The sequence below is a fragment of the Anomaloglossus baeobatrachus genome, chromosome 4 (genome assembly GCF_048569485.1).
Source record: "Anomaloglossus baeobatrachus isolate aAnoBae1 chromosome 4, aAnoBae1.hap1, whole genome shotgun sequence".
NCBI classification, from domain to species: Eukaryota; Metazoa; Chordata; class Amphibia; order Anura; family Aromobatidae; genus Anomaloglossus; species Anomaloglossus baeobatrachus.
In genome coordinates this window covers 640,609,261-640,626,869 of record NC_134356.1, presented here as the reverse complement: position 1 = coordinate 640,626,869, position 17,609 = coordinate 640,609,261, and positions in this window count along the sequence as shown.

Genomic DNA, 17,609 nt, shown 5'->3' with positions numbered 1-17,609 from the left:
AATGACGCTATACAGTTAGGTCCAGAAATATTTGGACAGTGACACAAGTTTTGTTATTTTAGCTGTTTACAAAAACATGTTCAGAAATACAATTATATATATAATATGGGCTGAAAGTGCACACTCCCAGCTGCAATATGAGAGTTTTCACATCCAAATCGGAGAAAGGGTTTAGGAATCATAGCTCTGTAATGCATAGCCTCCTCTTTTTAAAAGGACCAAAAGTAATTGGACAAGGGACTCTGAGGGCTGCAATTAACTCTGAAGGCGTCTCCCTCGGTAACCTGTAATCAATGAAGTAGTTAAAAGGTCTGGGGTTGATTACAGGTGTGTGGTTTTGCATTTGGAAGCTGTTGCTGTGACCAGACAACATGCGGTCTAAGGAACTCTCAATTGAGGTGAAGCAAAACATCCTGAGGCTGAAAAAAAAAGAAAAAATCCATCAGAGAGATAGCAGACATGCTTGGAGTAGCAAAATCAACAGTCGATTACATTCTGAGAAAAAAGGAATTGACTGGTGAGCTTGGGAACTCAAAAAGGCCTGGGCGTCCACGGATGACAACAGTGGTGGATGATCGCCGCATACTTTCTTTGGTGAAGAAGAACTAGTTCACAACATCAACTGAAGTCCAGAACACTCTCAGTGAAGTAGGTCTATCTGTCTCTAAGTCAACAGTAAAGAGAAGACTCCATGAAAGTAAATACAAAGGGTTCACATCTAGATGCAAACCATTCATCAATTCCGAAAATAGACAGGCCAGAGTTAAATTTGCTGAAAAACACCTCATGAAGCCAGCTCAGTTCTGGAAAAGTATTCTATGGACAGATGAGACAAAGATCAACCTGTACCAGAATGATGGGAAGAAAAAAGTTTGGAGAAGAAAGGGAACAGCACATGATCCAAGGCACACCACATCCTCTGTAAAACATGGTGGAGGCAACGTGATGGCATGGGCATGCATGGCTTTCAATGGCACTGGGTCACTTGTGTTTATTGATGACATAACAGCAGACAAGAGTAGCCGGATGAATTCTGAAGTGTACCGGGATATACTTTCAGCCCAGATTCAGCCAAATGCCGCAAAGTTGATCGGACGGCGCTTCATAGTACAGATGGACAATGACCCCAAGCATACAGCCAAAGCTACCCAGGAGTTCATGAGTGCAAAAAAGTGGAACATTCTGCAATGGCCAAGTCAATCACCAGATCTTAACCCAATTGAGCATGCATTTCACTTGCTCAAATCCAGACTTAAGACGGAAAGACCCACAAACAAGCAAGACCTGAAGGCTGCGGCTGTAAAGGCCTGGCAAAGCATTAAGAAGGAGGAAACCCAGCGTTTGGTGATGTCCATGGGTTCCAGACTTAAGGCAGTGATTGCCTCCAAAGGATTCGCAACAAAATATTGAAAATAAAAATATTTTGTTTGGGTTTGGTTTATTTGTTCAATTACTTTTGACCTCCTAAAATGTGGAGTGTTTGTAAAGAAATGTGCACAATTCCTACAATTTCTATCAGATATTTTTGTTCAAACCTTCAAATTAAACGTTACAATCTGCACTTGAATTCTGTTGTAGAGGTTTCATTTCAAATCCAATGTGGTGGCATGCAGAGCCCAACTCGCGAAAATTGTGTCACTGTCCAAATATTTCTGGACCTAACTGTATAATATATAGAAATAGATCCCTCTGTGTGTAATAACTCTATATTATATATAGGAATAGATCACTCTGTGTATAATAACTATAATATATAGAAATAGATCCCTCTGTGTGTAATGACTCTATATAATATATAGAAATAGATCCCTCTGTGTGTAATGACTCTATATAATATATAGAAATAGATCACTCTGTGTGTAATGACTCTATATAATATGTGTTTCCCTTTTTTCATTGAATTACTGAAATAAATTAACTTTTTCATGATATTAGAATTTATTGAGATACACTATTAATTAGACAAAATTTCTATAACAGATTTCACTTCCATGACATATTACACATACTGTCCATCTACTCCCTCAACCGTAGAGGAAATTTTTCAGTGAATCTTTTGGGTAATGTCTATATACAGAAGTATTTAGGTTAGAAATTCTATAGCTCAACATTTGTTTTCCATTTAATATCTGTTTATGCATTTGTATAACAGAGCAAACAGGGTTACCTAAGTCCATGCACCTCGTAACACTTTGTGCTGAAAACTCACATATAACATGTTGTAGACAGAGAAAGCATTCTCAAGTTTTATCATAAGGAAATATCAGCAATTCCATAATAAAATCAATAAGCATGAAATAAGGATCTTATAATAAACATTGATTTCCGTCCAATTACATTTTATTAGATCTACATTTGTAACAATAATACAAGCAAGAGATGAGGAAATAAATTCGAGTGGAATTTTGTACAAACTCCAAAATGTGAAATTTTAGTAATTCGCTTTAGCGCATATTCAACAAAGTTGCGGCCACTGGCTACATTTTTTGAGTTCTTAAAAAAATTCTTAATTATTAAGGAGGCTTTACACGCTGCGACACCGCTACCGATATATCGTCGGGGTCACGTCGTTTGTGACGCACATCCGGCGCCGTTACCGACATCGCAGCGTGTGACATCAAGGAGTGACGATCAACGATTGCAAAATCGTTCAAAAACGGTGCTCGTTGACACGTCGCTCCTTTCCTTAATATCATTGCTGCCACAGGCACGATGTTGTTCGTCGTTCCTGTGGCACCACACATCGCAGGAACGACGAACATCTCCTTGCCTGCCTCCACCGGCAATGAGGAAGGAAGGAGGTGGGCGGGATGTTACGTCCCGCTCATTTCCGCCCCTCCACTTCTATTGGGCGGCCGCTTAGTGACGCCGCAGTGACATTGCTATGACGCCGAACGCACCTCCCCCTTGAATGAGGGATTGTTCGGCGGTCAAAGCAACATCGCTGACCAGGTATGTGCATGTGACGCTGCTGTAGCGATAATATTCGCTACGGCAGCGATCACCACATATAGCTGGAACGACGGGGGCGGGTGCTATCGCTCGCGACATCGCTAGCAATTGCTAGCTCCCTATGCTCCCTCCGCTCCTTCCTGTCACCCATGTGATCTTCATCACATCTTCTGATCTCCGCCACTCAAGCTAAAATTCCCTTACATTGAGCTGGTATTTCCGGCTCTCAAGAGGCCCAGAGGGCAGCGCTGGAGCCCCCAGTGTGACCTTAGATGACCTGACTGCCAGATTGTTGGATTGCAGGTCATGGCTGTGTCCCGCAGTCCAACAGTACCGCAGTCAGGTCTCCTGAGGTCACACCGTTGGAACCCAGGTGTGACCTGCAGTGAATTTAGTGATGTCACCTGCTCACATCTGGGTCCGCCTCGGTTGTCAGTGATTCCTGAAGCCAGCAGAGAGCGAACATGTTTTCCCCATCTGCAGCCTCTGGATGTAGCAGAGCTGAGGATTGTTTTGAGACTTTGTATGAATTACATCGTATCTGCAAGGTTGTTTTGGGGGTTGATAAAGGGGTGAAAATGGTGTATGTATTTTACTCCAAATAAATTATTTTGTACTTTGTTTGTTTTATTTCTTTTCACTGACAGGATTAGTAATGGTGGTGTCTCATGGACGCATCCCATTACTAATCCAGAGATTGATGGCAGCTGTAATTTTTTGGCAAATAACAGCTGTCATTAACCCCTGATATTACCCCGATTGCCAAAGCACCAGGGCAATCGGGATGAGATGCGTAAAGTACCACTTCTGGACAGCTGTGGGTTGGTATTTTTAGGCTGGGAGGCCAATATCCATGGCTCCTCACATCCTGCTAATACCAGCCCCCACCTGTCTGCTGGCTGGTTATTAAAACTGGGGGGACCCTATGCCTTTTTATAAAAAAATATTTATTTTAATGATATGCAGCTCACAGGTCTGGGCTGCAGCCTGTATCTGTTGTTTTACCCAAGCTGACTATCAAAGCACGGGAGCCCACATCACTTTTTTAAATTATTTATTTATTTTTTGACTGCCATACAGAAAACTGACTACAATCTATTACAGACGTGGAAACAGGGTGGGGGGTGTGTATAGCATTCTGCAATCAATCACAGACAGAGGATGTGAGAAGGAAGTAGTGAATATTGGGGAACCTTAAAAAGTGGGTCAGGAAAAGAGTCTGACTGCAGCGTGATCCTCCAAGAAACATGGTATGTATAACTATCATGCTCTTACTATGATTTAACTTCTATTTGAAGCCCCCCTGCTCTTACTACGGTTATTTTACAGCACAGAACTTCTCATCCCCATCGACTTGTACAGGGTCAAATTCGGCTGCCAAACCGTATTTATTTTAGTCATTGCTGGTTTATCCACGGATTCACTAATTACTAATAATGATCCTAAACAAACATCAAAATCTACAATAGACTACCTGAAAAGGCACAAGGTTTTACAATGGCCATCACAGTTTTCTGATCTGAACATCATTGAGTGGCTAGACCTCAATAGAGCAGTGCATGCAAGACGACCCAGGAATCTCACAGAACTGCAAAACGTCTCCAAGGAAGAATGGTTGAAACCCCCTCAAACAAGAATTGAAAGACTCTTGGCTGCTACAAAAAGTGTTTATGTACCGCCCCTACGCCAGCGGCCGAGCCGCTTGGATCCGGAGCCGCAGTGGCTAGAGGGTTCACCGGATCCGGGGGCGTCCACGCAGACACTCGAATTAAAAGAAGAGGGGGGATATGTACAAAAGGGGTTAGAAAGTATGTGACACCACCCACGGTGTGTGGTAATGTGAGGGACCACCGCTGCCGTTGGGGAGCCCGGTGACGATGGTGTGGCAGCCTGGTGTTTAACCCCTCCGTGGGTAGGGTGTTTGTGTCCCGGGACCCGTTGGATGGTTGGTGTTCGGGTGCCGTGGGAGATAGGAACAGGGGTTTTCAGTGTACTCACTCAGTCCGGGAATAACAACACCGACAGCTTGTAAACCAGAATTCTGAGCACCACTGCAGCTTGTAGGGAGCACACTGGGGTCCGTGCCCTTGGTGTTGCTGTTAGCCTGTGGCCCTGTCTTTGGCACTTTTGTCTCTGTTTGGACCCTTGGGTATAAAACTCTTCGGGTCTCGCTCACCCGTATAGTTAACGGAGTGAGCTTGCTCTCAGGGTTCATGCGTAGGATTTCTTTGGACTGTATTGGGAAAGTCCTATCCCATCGGTGCGCTAGTACCCTGATTTTGGAGCGGGTTGGGGATGACACTTCAAGTCTTCACCCCCGTCGGGTAAATTACCGGAACACGTGAAGCTACTTTCCGGCCTAGGGTCCACGTACCCCGTCGTGCCCTGGCCCCTGCACGGTTATAGCTCAAGGCCGCCGGCTGCCCTCCTCGGCTGTCCGTGCCCCCTGCGCTATCCCCTGCGACCGGGGTTCCAGCTCCTACCAGGCCAAGACCAACGTCTGCCACCTAGTACTCAGGAGCCCTGCTCCTCCTGTGACCTCTCCACATGAGAGTCACTTCCTTCTCCTCTCCTCTCCTTTGCTCAACTTTAGCTAAACTGCCACTTTCCTCACTTTCCCCTACCAACCCCCCATGTGGGCGGGTCTATTCCCCTCAGGCCCCCCAATGGTGTGTCTGGTGGGTAAAGTGTGAAGTGTTCCTAGGATTTTGATTGGCTAAGCTGTTAGCAACACCAAAGGACCAGGATCCGTAACCAAGGAGGGTGGATACTGTGCAGAAGGGCAGATTGCACAATACCCTGTGACGACCTGATAGGCCAGGGTGTCACATTTACAAGCGGTCATACTTGCCAAATGGGATGCTACTAGCTAACAATGCAGGGTGCCCAAACTTTTACATTGTCCCAATTTCTTTTTTGTTTTTTTTTAAAATGTAAAAGATTAAATTATTTTTTTTTGCCTAAAATACAAAGGAAATGTGTCATCTTTAACTTTATGCCTTTTAGAGATCATTTAATTTTCAACTTGCTTTACTGTTCACAATAACAGTGTAAGGCCTCTGCCACACTCACGTGAAATTCACGCACGTGCCGAGAGACACGTATTTTCCCTGCGTGTTGCGTGCAGGTAAGTACGTGTCTCTGGTACGTGCGTGACACGTGTGTTCTACGTGTGCTATCCGCGATAGCACACGTAGAACCGGTAATTATTATACTCACCTGGTCCTTCCTGCTGTCCGCGCTGCTGTCCGTGGTGCTGATCCTCGGTCTCCAGCCCTCCCGTCTCCCCGCTGCTGCTGCTGCCAGGCAGTGAAGTGAATATTCAATGAGATTAATGAGCGGCGGTCGGCAGCAAGAGGCAGCAGCGGCAGAGACAGGAGGGCTGGAGAAGGTGAGTTAATGTTTTGTTTTTTTTTCAATGACATGTGTGTTTTCTCCGGCGCGTGTCACACGGGACCGCATCCACACTACACCCGTGTGGTGCGGGTGCGGGCCGTGTGACACCTGTGCTGCCGGTGAAAAAACGGACATGTCAGCGCTTTCAAAAACGCACACACGTACAAACGCACACGGACACACGTTCCGTGTGGTTTTACGTGTGTGTGCCTGCTACAATAGGGTAGCATTGGTTAAAGTGTCTCCGTGCCGCCGGTACGTGTAAAAAAATGACAAACACGTGCCGGAGGCACGGATGTGTGGCGCAGGCCTAACGCTGCATTCCTGCACTCCTTGCTCTGTTATAGGGACGCTCTCTGACTCACTGCCATGGCCAGGTCCTTCCACGCTGCACGGCGTCCCTGCCTCTCCCTCACGTGGGTTTCTTCTCCTCCTACCTCCTGGAGTCTGTGAGCACGTCACAGGACCTCAGCTATCCCAGTGGCCCTTGCCATACCAGAGACTGTGTCTGTCCGTCTCGGCCGAGCCTCCAGCCTCAGCTATCCCGGTGGACAACACCACACCAGATACTGTGCCTGTCCGTCCTGGCCTTGCCTCCAGCCTCAGCTATCCCAGTGTCTCTCACCACACCAAAGATTTTGCCAATCCACCCCAGTTGTGCCTCAAGCCTCAGCTATCCCGGTGGCCCTCGCCACACCAGAGACAGTGCCTGTCCAGCCCGGCTGCGCCTCCAACCTCAGCTACTCCAGTGGCCCTTGCCACACTGAAAACTGTACCTGTCTGTCTTGGCCATGCCTCCAGCCTCTGCTACTATCGTGGTCCCTATTCACACTTGAGACTTGGTCCCTGTCTGCTCCTGTGTCTGCCCCTGCCCTGGAGGTCAGCTGTCTCAGTACTGGCCCTTACCCCACAAAAGGGTAGGTCCGGGGTCTCCCTCTGGTTCAGGAGGTCCATTTTTAGCTCGATGCAGCACCATCTCGGCGGCGAGCGTGACAAACAGTAGTTTTGACCAGGGGTGCCCAAATTTTTACTTGCTACTATATGAGCTAATGAAGACAGCAGCTCTCTGGATACATACATTTGTAAGGGCAGGGAAACACTTAATTTCCACTAATGGTATGTTTATGTTTTCCCCTTTCTACTTGTTTTTGTTACCGTTTGTGTGGCCCTCATTTTTTGCCAAAGTGTGCTTTTACACTCCATTCCTCCCGTGCACATTTAGTGCAGATGTTTGGCAAGACAAGGTGTGCAGTGATGGCACGGATTGCCAGATAACAGAGATTACTACTTTTCATTATGTAGGAGGAGGAACAATAGGTACTCACATTAGACTGACGAAGTGAGAGACAGTATATAGTGCCAGAAGGACCAGCTGCTTGTATAACAGAGAAGTAGGCCTGTCCGCTATACACAAAGATTAGCAACACATTCAGAAGCCAATTCATGATGATTAGTGGTAAGCGAATATACTCAGCACTATTTGACACTTGCAAAATATTAAGGTATTCACCATATCCATTACTCAACGAGCTGTCTGGGTCCCCGGAGAGGAGTGTAAAAATAAATAAAAATTGGAAAAACTGACGTTTGGTCCCCGGATATTGCTATTCAACGCAGATAAGGCAGCTGGCTACAGGATGTGAGCATTATCTCGGCTGTATATCAAACTACAATGGGCCCAAGCATTTTTTAGGAAAAAAAAAATTAAATAAATTATGTAAAAGAAAAGTTGTGAGGTCCCCCTCCCCAGTTTTGTTATCAAGCCAAGATAAAGCAGACAGCTGGCGAATGGTATTCTCAGGCTGGAGAGGCTCATGGTTTTTGGGCCCTCCCCAGCTTAAAAATAGCAGCCTGCAGCCACCCCAGATATAAAACTGGTTTGACACCTTTATATCTTCTATCTGTTACATTCCTGAGAAATTAGCTTTGTAAGTTATATGCAAAGGAGGCTTTAAATGCATTGGACGCATCAAAGTACTTAACAAGACAGTGAAAAAAAAAATCAATCTAAAGAGGCCAGTGCAAGGATGGGGAAACAACCTGGGGAGGCAGAGGTTTGTGAAGTGGATCGACACTTCCAGTGCACTTAGTGCCTCATTTGCAAAGGAATTAAAAAACATTACTTTCTTGGGAACGCAGCTACATAGTGAAGATATAAAGGTCTCGATTGAGGTGAACTTACTTAAATATTCCCTTTAGGCCGAGGTCAGATAACTGTCTAGCATCAGATGCGATATGCTAATGACGTTCAGCTCTACCTCTGCTACGAGCAACCGAGCGTCATCACTGTCTTCTGATTCTCTCGCATGTGAGAATAGGATCACAATCTCTCCATCTTCTCCATTGTCGGTCTCGGCGTATATTGGAGTGCATTCAGATGACATCCAAGTGTAGTCTGATGTTTCACACACGCCCATAGACTCATATGGTTGCGCATGGTCCGATTTGCGGAGGCACTCGACTCGCACCATGCTGCAATTGTTTTTTCATGCCAGATTGGCAGATCTGCTCTTCTTAATTGACTAAAGTTGGTCCAAATGCAACGTGAGATTTTCTCGAATTGCACCTATCCACTTTAAATGCTAAATGAACAAACACTACAAGAAAGAGGTGGATGAGATGTTTGAGCTTTTATAAATGTCCATGCCGCTTACCTGCCCTCAACTTAACACGCTGCGACATCGCTAACGATATATCGTCGGGGTCACGGCGTCATTAGCGACATCGCAGCGTGTGACAGCTAGGAGCGACGATCAACGATCGCAAAAATGGCAAAAATTGTTGATCGTTGACACGTCGCTCCTTTTCAAAATATCGGTGATGGTGCATGCCGCTGCTTGTTCACCGTTCTTGCGGCATCACACATCGCTATGTGTGACACCGCAGGAGCGAGGAACATCTCCTTACTTGCGTCCACCGGCAATGAGGAAGGAAGGAGTTGGGCGGCATGTCCCGGCCGCTCATCCCAAACCCTCATCTTCTATTGGACGACCGTTTTGGACGGCCGAACGCACCTCCCCCTTGAAGGAGGGATTGTTCAGCAGCAACAGCGAAGTCGCAGAACAGGTATGTGCGTATGACGCTCCCGTAGTGATAATGTTCGCTATGGCAGCGATTACCACATATCGCATCAACAACGGGGGCGGGTGCTATCGCTCGCGACATCGCTAGCCATCGCTAGCGATGTCGCAGCGTGTAAAGCACCTTTAAGTCTCAATGATATAATTCAAAACAGACTCTCTCCCAGACTATCACATGGGACCCAGAGACATATATTATCTCTTGAAAAGTCTGATGATGGGGTTCATGAAATATATACACCTAAAAATAACCACAAGAATAAGTAATTTGCTCATATTTCTTGGCTGTAGTATGACGAACCGTTATGTGAAGCAACTAAATCTGGCCCTTGTCTTCATTTCTTTGAACCATTGAAGACAAATGTTGATCTTGATGGAATACAACATGTAAGGAGGACGCCAAACCATCTTGATTTAATAAGATTCCAAACTGGACCCACATGTGAGGATTCTTATAAAAAAATCCATAAAGATTTTCAAAACATTACACTGACTTCTTAGTTCATGGAATATCTTACCAAGAAAGTCTGTGTCTCTTCTGGAATTATATGCCATATTTTTCTCACTATAAGATGCACCTGACTATAACACGCACCCCGGTTTGGATAACAGAAAATAGTAAAATATGTTCATATTAAAACTACTCTGGTGATATAAACAAAATATATATTATTATCAGCTCACCAAGCCTGCTGCAGACCTATAGCCGTCCTGTGGGAGATGATCAGCGCACGGATGGTCAGAAGTCACCAGGTAGAAATAGAATGTAAATCCAGCGCAATCACAAGAATTTTTTAAAAAAAATTTTTTCTTCTTTATTATTGATTTTCCATAAAATCCAAGCAGGTACATGCAGCATAAGAAAATATAGATGTGCCCAGGTCAGAGCGACGCGTTTCAACAAACTGTCTTAATCATGGTCTGAACCAAGACTGACCAAATCCTTCTTTAAGAAGGCAATCCACCCAAAGTTAATTGTTCACCTGTGAGATTAACTATAGGGGGGTTGATACAAAGAGATATACATACATAATTAAAAACACATATACAAATATATAGAATACCATATTTAAACATTGTGAATAATATTAGGAATCATGGTGATTATATCCCAGATGGAGGGAATGAAACCTTATCAATTATATAAATATAGACATCATAATTCATATTTTATCTTCCAATTTTATAGATGTCAAATATCATCATAAAAGATTCCATAATGAAGAGTAAACCAGAAATTAGTTTAATAAAATAGATCAATAATGCAAGATTAAATCCTGTCTACTGTTTAAGCCATGGGGATATCTACTTTCCAGGGTGAAGATCCAGAAGGTTTCTCGGTTCAGAAGTTTCCTTCTGTGATCTCCACCCCGCAGCGGTTTTGTTACCTTTTCTATCCCCATGACTTCCATGCTATTTAAATTGCCTCCATGTATATCGCTGAAATGCTTTGAAACCGCAGATGCGGCTAATGCATTAGGATTCCCAGCATCTAAAATATGTCTCCTGATCCTCACCTTTAGAGGGCCACTTGTACATCCTATATATTGAGTAACACACAAAGTACAAACTATTGAATACACTACATACTCTGTGTTACAATTAATATAGTTTTTAATCGAATATTCTTTTTTATTGTGGCTTGAGGTGAAATTTTTATCATTTTTAACATATCTGCAAGTTTTGCATCGGTTCGCACCGCATTTATGAAAGCCATCCGCATTCAACCAAGTTTTCTTTAACCTGTTAGTACCCTCTCCCAGGTACAGACTTGGTGAAAGCAGATTAGCCAATGTAGGCGCTTTTTTTGCAATGCAGTGTGCACCGTTACTTAAAATTCTTTTCAGTTTCAGGTCCTCATTTAGAACTGGTAAATATTTCTTTATTATTTCAGCGATTTTATTATATTGCAGGCTATAGTTAGTGGTAAAAACTAAATTTCTATTATTAATGTTCTTACTTTTATTTTTATTTTTATTTTTATTTTTATCAGCAAACAGGAGTCTATTACGATCAGTTTCCCCCATTATAGATTTCGCTCTATTTAAGGACCAAGCTGGATAACCTCTATATGACAATCGTTCACATGTCATTTTTTCATGTTTTTTATAATCCTCAATGTCCGTACAATTACGTTTAATGCGAGTAAGTTCACCTACTGGGATGTTTTTTATGGTATGTGGCATATGGCAGGAGGAGGCTTTTAGAATGGAGTTTGTCGCAGTGGATTTCCTAAATGGTGTAATATTAACTTTATCATTTTTTATTTTCAAGGAAATATCCAAAAAATTAATATCCCTAGAATTTGAATATGATGTAAATTTGAGATTAAAATCGTTATTATTAATATAACATATGAAATCTGCAATCTCAGCCTCTGAGCCTACCCAGACGATCAAAAGGTCGTCCAGGTATCTCCCATACCATAATAGATTTTTACAAAAAGGATTATCCTCATTATAAAGCATATCTTCCTCCCACCTGGCCATTACCAAATTTGCTAAAGACGGGGAGAAGCGAGCCCCCATACTCACTCCGCGTCTTTGCAAAAAGAATCTTCCATTAAAGTAAAAATAGTTAAAAAAAATCTTATAGATTTGAAAAATAATCTGAAAAAAACTAATGATAATTTAAAAAAAGCAGAACGTCTTGCCTTAAAACAGCTACAGGATAATAAAGATCTAATTATTAGAAAGGCAGATAAGGGGGGAGCAATTGTTCTTTTAAATGCTGGACTGTATGAGAAAATTAATCTCCAAGATCTAGAAAATGTTGATACCTATTTGGAGATTAATCATAATCCAACTGATAATTTCAACTCCCTTTTGAGTAAGCTTTTGGAAGAAGGTTTCGTTATGGGAGTAATGGATGATAAAATGAGAGATTATTTATATGTGTCCACCCCTGTTCTGCCTATTTACCACTCACTCCCTAAGATACATAAGAATGTTTTTCCTCCCCCAATGAGACCGATTGTCTCGGGAATCGGGTCATTGGGGGAGAATCTTGGGGGGTGGGTGGATCACCATCTACAACCTTTAGTTTATGATATTCCGGGTTTCCTAAAAGACACCAAGGAAGTGGTAAAAGCACTTGATAATTTCCCATGGAAGTCTACGTACCAATGGCTTAGCTGTGATGTGGTTTCACTTTACCCCTCCATCCCCCACCATATAGCATTACGTTGCCTCACGGACCACCTTAATAAATATAGCCAATATGATAACAATCTAAAAACTTTTTTAATTTCAGCGGTAGAATTTCTGCTGAAATATAACTATTTTTACTTTAATGGAAGATTCTTTTTGCAAAGACGCGGAGTGAGTATGGGGGCTCGCTTCTCCCCGTCTTTAGCAAATTTGGTAATGGCCAGGTGGGAGGAAGATATGCTTTATAATGAGGATAATCCTTTTTGTAAAAATCTATTATGGTATGGGAGATACCTGGACGACCTTTTGATCGTCTGGGTAGGCTCAGAGGCTGAGATTGCAGATTTCATATGTTATATTAATAATAACGATTTTAATCTCAAATTTACATCATATTCAAATTCTAGGGATAGTAATTTTTTGGATATTTCCTTGAAAATAAAAAATGATAAAGTTAATATTACACCATTTAGGAAATCCACTGCGACAAACTCCATTCTAAAAGCCTCCTCCTGCCATATGCCACATACCATATAAAACATCCCAGTAGGTGAACTTACTCGCATTAAACGTAATTGTACGGACATTGAGGATTATAAAAAACATGAAAAAATGACATGTGAACGATTGTCATATAGAGGTTATCCAGCTTGGTCCTTAAATAGAGCGAAATCTATAATGGGGGAAACTGATCGTAATAGACTCCTGTTTGCTGATAAAAATGAAAATAAAAATAAAAGTAAGAACATTAATAATAGAAATTTAGTTTTTACCACTAACTGTAGCCTGCAATATAATAAAATCGCTGAAATAATAAAGAAATATTTACCAGTTCTAAATGAGGACCTGAAACTGAAAAGAATTTTAAGTAACGGTGCACACTGCATTGCAAAAAAAGCGCCTACATTGGCTAATCTGCTTTCACCAAGTCTGTACCTGGGAGAGGGTACTAACAGGTTAAAGAAAACTTGGTTGAATGCGGATGGCTTTTATAAATGCGGTGCGAACCGATGCAAAACTTGCAGATATGTTAAAAATGATAAAAATTTCACCTCAAGCCACAATAAAAAAGAATATTCGATTAAAAACTATATTAATTGTAACACAGAGTATGTAGTGTATTCAATAGTTTGTACTTTGTGTGTTACTCAATATATAGGATGTACAAGTGGCCCTCTAAAGGTGAGGATCAGGAGACATATTTTAGATGCTGGGAATCCTAATGCATTAGCCGCATCTGCGGTTTCAAAGCATTTCAGCGATATACATGGAGGCAATTTAAATAGCATGGAAGTCATGGGGATAGAAAAGGTAACAAAACCGCTGCGGGGTGGAGATCACAGAAGGAAACTTCTCAACCGAGAAACCTTCTGGATTTTCACCCTGGAAAGTAGATATCCCCATGGCTTAAACAGTAGACAGGATTTAATCTTGCATTATTGATCTATTTTATTAAACTAATTTCTGGTTTACTCTTCATTATGGAATCTTTTATGATGATATTTGACATCTATAAAATTGGAAGATAAAATATGAATTATGATGTCTATATTTATATAATTGATAAGGTTTCATTCCCTCCATCTGGGATATAATCACCATGATTCCTAATATTATTCACAATGTTTAAATATGGTATTCTATATATTTGTATATGTGTTTTTTAGTGATGAGCGAGCATGCTTGTAACTACTCGGTACTCGCACGAGTATCGCTGTACTCGGGCTGCTCGGCGGGGACCGAGTAATCTCGCGATACTCGTGCTGTACTCGTGGTCTTCATTTCTGCATGTTGGCGCTCTTTTGAGAGCCAGCCCTCATGCAGGGATTGGCTGGCAGACCACTGCAATGCCACAGCCCTGTTAGTTGTGGAATTGCAGTGATTGGCCGGCCTGCACAGCGTGACCGAGCCTTTATATCGGCCGGCGCGCTGTGCTCTGCTCACAGCTATCCAGACTGTCAGTGCAGGGAGAGTGTCGCTGATTCAGGGAAAGCTTTGCGGCCCTTTATAGCTTTTTCAGTTGCAGGGCTGCAAACAGTGTGACCAAAAGTCCTTCTCAGGACTATTCTAGTTGTATACAGGCAGGCAGGGTATAGCCAGGTCGGAGTACAGTAGCAGAGTCCTTCTCAGGACTATTGTTGCTATATACAGGCAGGGTATAGCCAGGTCTGAATACAGGCTAGTGACCAAAAGAGTCCTTGTCAGGACTATTGTACCAGTATACAGGCAGGCAGGCAGGCAGGGTAGTGGTGACCGTATACCAGCCTTCATCATATCTGGGGCTGGTGTACACAGTGTAAAACAGTCCAGATAGTGTCTGACTTGTCTGTAATTGTCGCTCCCCAAAAAAACCTGTTAGGTTCTTATTGCGTCCGTGCTTGGTTTTTAAAACCGCACGTGTGTGCCTGTTGGTGGCAGCGTACAGGTGCACTTGTGTGCAATTTCCAGAAACTTTGATATAACGCACAAGTAGTGAATATACACGTCAGCAGTGCACAGCATTGCAAAATGCGCAAGGGCATTGGCAAGGAACAAGGAAGTGGACGTGATGGTGGTGCAGGCAGAGGCCGAGGTCGTGGGCAAGCTCTAATTTCGCCACAACAAAGGGCCACATCTAGTCGCTCGCACGTCCTGTCCCAAATTCTTGGGGACCGCAGCAGTACACCGCTCTTGAACCAAGACCAGTGTCAACAGGTTGTTAGTTGGATAGCAGATAATGCTTCCAGTCAGATTGGCACCACCACAAACACTCTGTCTTCCACACGGTCAAGTGTCAGTAGCCGTGATACTGCACCGCACATTTCTGAACCTGATCCTCCTTCCTACCACCAGGCTGAGTACACGTCCTCCTCGGACATTAATGATCCCACACTTGGACACTCGGAAGACCTGTTCACGTTTCCATTCACACATTCTGGCCTCTCGCCAGCTCATATTGAAGTGGGTCATGAGGAGATCGTCTGTACAGATGGCCAAATATTTGAGCAGCCACGTTCTCACGAAGTTGGCAACGTGTCTCAACAAGTGGTGGACGATGATGAGACACAATTGTCAGGAAGTCAGGAGGAGGAGCAGGGTGTGGAAGAGGAAGACGACGTGGTGGATGATCCAGTAACTGACCCAACCTGGCAGGAGGATATGCAGAGCGAGGACAGCAGTGCACAGGGGGAGGGAGGCGTAGCATCACAACAGGCAGTAAGAAGCAGGGTGGTGGCCCCAGGCAGAAGTCAGGCAACCATTCCCCGGAACAACACGACGACACAAGGTGCCTGTACAAATGTTAGGTCTTCCCGAGTCTGGCAGTTTTTTAAGTTGGATCCAGATGATTCAAAAAAGGCCATTTGCAACACCTGCCGTGCCAGCATCAGCAGGGGTACCAAAACTAGCAGCCTGACTACCACCAGCATGATCAGGCACATGTCAGCCAAGCACCCGACTTTGTGGGAAGTACAACAGAGTCGAGGAGCAGTGCTTGCTGATGTCACTGCTACGTCTTCGCTGGTTGTGCATGCGAGCCAATCCCCTGTCAATGCTGCCTGCGAACAAGCCTCCTCCACTCCTGCACCTGCAGTTGCCTACGCAGAAAGAACACCATCATCAAGCACGTCCTTGTCCCAGCGCAGCGTTCAGTTATCCATTCAGCAAACCTTTGAACGCAGGCGCAAATACACTGCCAACACCCCACATGCCACAGTTCTAAATGCTAACATTTCGCGACTGCTTGCGCTGGAAATGTTGCCTTTTAGGCTGGTGGAGAAAGAAGCATTCCGTGACCTGATGGCGGCAGCTGTCCCACGTTACTCGGTCCCCAGCCGCCACTATTTCTCCCGGTGTGCCGTCCCCGCATTGCATAACCACGTGTCACAAAACATCACACGTGCCCTGAACAACGCTGTTTCACCCAAGGTCCACCTAACCACAGACACGTGGACAAGTGCTTGTGGGCAAGGCCGCTACATCTCGTTGACGGCACACTGGGTTAATATTGTGGAAGCTGGGACCCAGTCTGAGCGAGGGACGGAACACGTCCTTCCCACACCAAGGTTTGCAGGCCCTACCTCAGTCAGTGTTTCACCCACACTCTACAGCTCCGGAATGTCATGCTCTTCAGCCTCCTCCTCCTCCTGCGCATCCTCATCCACTGTGCCCTCCACACCAGTCACAAGCTGGAAGCACTGCAGCACTGCCTCGGCGAAGCGGCAACAGGCTGTGCTGAAGCTAATCTGCATAGGTGACAAACCCCACAATGCAGAAGAGCTGTGGACAGCTCTGAAACAGCAGGCAGATCACTGGCTCACACCTCTGAACCTAAAGCCAGGAAAGGTCGTGTGTGACAATGGCCGGAACCTGGTGGCGGCTTTGAGGCGAGGCCAGCTGACACATGTTCCATGCGTGGCCCATGTGCTCAACCTCGTGGTTCAGCGGTTTCTAAAGTCATACCCAGAGCTGTCTGATCTGCTGGTAAAAGTTCGCCGCCTGTCTGCACATTTTCGAAAGTCACCTACTGCTTCAGCCGGCCTTGCCGGCTTTTAGCGCCGTTTGCATCTTCCGGCTCACAGACTGGTGTGTGATGTCCCCACGCGTTGGAATTCAACTCTGCACATGTTGGTCAGGATATGTGAGCAGAAGAGGGCAGTTGTTGAGTACCTGCATCACCTAAGCTGTCGGGAAATGGGTCAAACTCCACACATAACACCTGAGGAGTGGAGATGGATGTCAGACCTATGTACCATCCTCCAAAACTTTGAGGACTCCACCAAGATGGTGAGTGGTGATGACGCCATTATTAGCGTCACCATACCGCTACTCTGCCTTCTAAAACGTTCTCTGCTGAAAAACAAACATGATGCATTGCAGGCGGAGCGCGATGAGTTGCAGCAAGAAACAGTAGTGGGTGTGGGTGATAACACACAGCCCAGCCTCGTCTCATCACAACGTGCAGTGGAGGACTATGACGAGGAGGAGGATGAAGACATGGAGCAACTCTCCGGCCAAATTGAGGATATGACATGCACACCAGTCATATCCTCGG